Here is a 3,176-nt window from a genome sequence, read left to right as displayed (position 1 = left end):
CAAGAACACAATCCAAATCTCCCTTGTTCCTCTCTCGGCCGAAGAACAGCAGCAGGCCACCAAACAGCCGCCTCTTTGCAACCCGTTTTCTCTATAATGCTGCTCTGAACATCTTGAACCCTATATATCTTTGGAAAGCTAGAAGAAATCCTTAAACCGTGGTAGAAAGCCTTGAACGGATCTCTGCCCGGAAGACTCGGTAAGAAGCTTTGAACCTTCAAAGGTCACTACTGGAAACTGCATTTTCCAGCAGTACCCCCCTCTCTTCTTTTGTTCATATCTCACAAACCACTTGGTATTTTTGGGTGATTCTTGTTTAGGAATCCAAGGAAACTCGCAAGGATCACGAATCACCTTTTGAACATCCATTTCCGGCTTCATTTCAGCATTAGGTAAGCCGAAAACTCGAGTTGTAACAGTTTATGGTGGCTGGAAAAACACAGATTCTGTCCAGCCACGGTCTCATCATTTTACTTGACCCTAATCCACCTATTTCATGTTATTTGAACATATTGTAGACTCTTAACATCGTGGTTAACGTCAAGGAACTTGGATCTCGTCTTAAATCGCTCAAAAACCGACATTCCCAAGGTACTAATGCCATATAATGTTTAGTAGAAAAACATGGACTAAGCCTAAGATACATATACATAATGAGGTGATTAGACATAAACATAAATTTGAAGTGTGTTGAAATGACATATAATTAAGGATAAATCATGTTAAGTAAAAGATATAAAGGATTTAAAGGGTGTTTAAGGAAGGTTAAGGGTAATAGAACACCTAGTTAAGGTAAAAATGATCTTGAGTAGTAAAACCCACTTATAAATAAACAAGATGATATAAATGTAAAGATGGAATTTTGGTTATGTTAAACTTTAAAAAGGGTATAACTAACGTATTAAAAACCGTATCGGGTTTGTCATAAAAGTAAAAATAATAATAGTAATAATAATAGAGTAATAATAATAATAATAATGATAAATATGAGTAGTAGTAATAAAGATAAAAGTATAAATAAAAGTGCACATTAAACATAAGGTGCAATCCTTGCATCAAGTCTTGGAAATAAAAATAACGATGATTGTACGGGTAAAATACAAGGTACACGTATATTCCTATATACGCAAATGAAAATATAAATACCCATGTATAATGTTATAAAAACAAAGGATGTGATAACTATATGTTACGAAGACGAAAATACTAATAATGCTTATCGTATACATGAGGAAATGATATATACAATTAATACACATATATTCCTATATATGTGCCATACGTATAAATATAAAATACGGGTTTTTGTGATGGACATTGCGAGTAACTGGAAGGGTGGAGGTGCCGGTAGTCGGGACGTCCTGTCTAGGCTGGTAACTGAATATATCATAGATGGGCCCGTTACCTACCTGGGGGACTAACGATGAGAGCTCCAAAACCTATTAGGCTAAAGCATGTCACGAACGTCATGATTACCAACGAATAATTTGTATCGAGCATTCCCTAATGCTCGGAGGATATATATATAAAGAGGATATAACGGATATACATAACAAGTATAAGACGTTGTCTAACGTCCGTATCGCTAATGTATAAAAAGTATACATATATACCGTCACCTCATAAGTATGTATCGGGCTAAGTATTAATAGTTATATATTATGTACTGAAGTGCATACGTATACGATATAATACAGGAAACTCACCAAGTATAACGGAACATTATTCCTCATTTAAGGTGAGTCTCACAGCCCCTATTTTCACTATTTTCACTATGTTTTAAACTGTTTTCGGGGCGAGGGACACGTGTTTAAATATGTTTTATCATGGTGTATATCTTGATTTACAATGTGCGTGTACATGAGATATTTGGCGCGCTCATGGTACATAAAGTCCCCGGTATATATTGTAACCATAAACTATAGGCAACTATAGCCGAGGAACTCTACGGGTAGTACTACTGGTCTGACCAACCCACTCGTAAGTGGTCGCGCCACTTTATAAGACGGGTGCTTAGTTTTCCGATTTATTTATTCCCTCGTGGACTCGTGGGATGTTATGTGGGGCTTTATGGTGTATATATATAGTCAAGGAATGGTTACGAACTCATGTATTCACGTTACACTGCAAGTCATGGATACTGCATTCATGACGTTATGAGAATCATATTATAAAGCATTTTATCGAGTCACAAAACTTGTGAACTCACTCAGTTTGTACTGATTAAATTATTTTACGTGTCTTTCAGGTATTTAGCTACGTAGAGAGGTCACGGTGTCTCACTACGGTTTTATGTTTAACTATGGAAATTTCATGTATGAGGATTTTATATTTTGGAGTTTTCACGGTTATATCTCCCTTCGGCAGGACATAACTGTGAAATCTCAATATGTTATATGTAAACCTTTTTATGGATATTTTTGTAAAACTTATATTATGAATGAAATCCTCATGTATTTTATCATATAGTTGTTGCTTAACCGCGCTCTCGAAAACCTTTCATGAGTCGCACACCGGTTGTTTCCGCCTATGGACCGGGTGTGACAGGCATGGCCTCATGCTTCTGTGTCCAGTATTTTGTCTTTTCTTGCATATTTTTTGTCTTTTCTTGCGTCTAAAGGCATGGGGGCGTGTTCAGGTGTTTTCTTGGGTTTTCTTTTGTTTTTCTTTGGCTTTTTGCTTGTTTTTTTCGTTTACCTGAAACACATTTTAATATGATAAGTAGATATTTGAGCTAAATTGTTTGATAGAGATTGCAGTTTTTAGAGATTATTCGACGCTAAAAAGATGTATATTTTTATATACATCAAACATCCCCACACTTGAACCTTGCTTGTCCTCAAGCAAGCTATATATAAGTATTCTCTAAAACTAGCAAGTTAGGACCATAGCTTAACATCCCCAAAAGTATTCCAAGATAACGGGAACAAACTAACCAACTTTTAAATCATAAGAATTTATGTAGTGATATATAAAAAAGATGATTTGTTTTTATGAGCTCCCGTTATGCAAAACGTCACGTTCTCACCATGTTCACTCACACTCGCTTTTATATCTGATAATACCTGTGATGTACATATGTGAAAACTCTTAGTCAAGATGTAACCTGTGATAAATAAGCTTATAACAAGTTCAAATCTTCACATTTGTGAATGGCTACATAGATTAGAAGGTAA

This window comes from Bidens hawaiensis, unplaced genomic scaffold (assembly GCF_021521415.1).
Source record: "Bidens hawaiensis isolate Kalapana, Puna unplaced genomic scaffold, B.hawaiensis_p1.1 tig00021499_1, whole genome shotgun sequence".
Taxonomy (NCBI): Eukaryota; Viridiplantae; Streptophyta; class Magnoliopsida; order Asterales; family Asteraceae; genus Bidens; species Bidens hawaiensis.
This window is presented reverse-complemented; position numbering follows the sequence as displayed.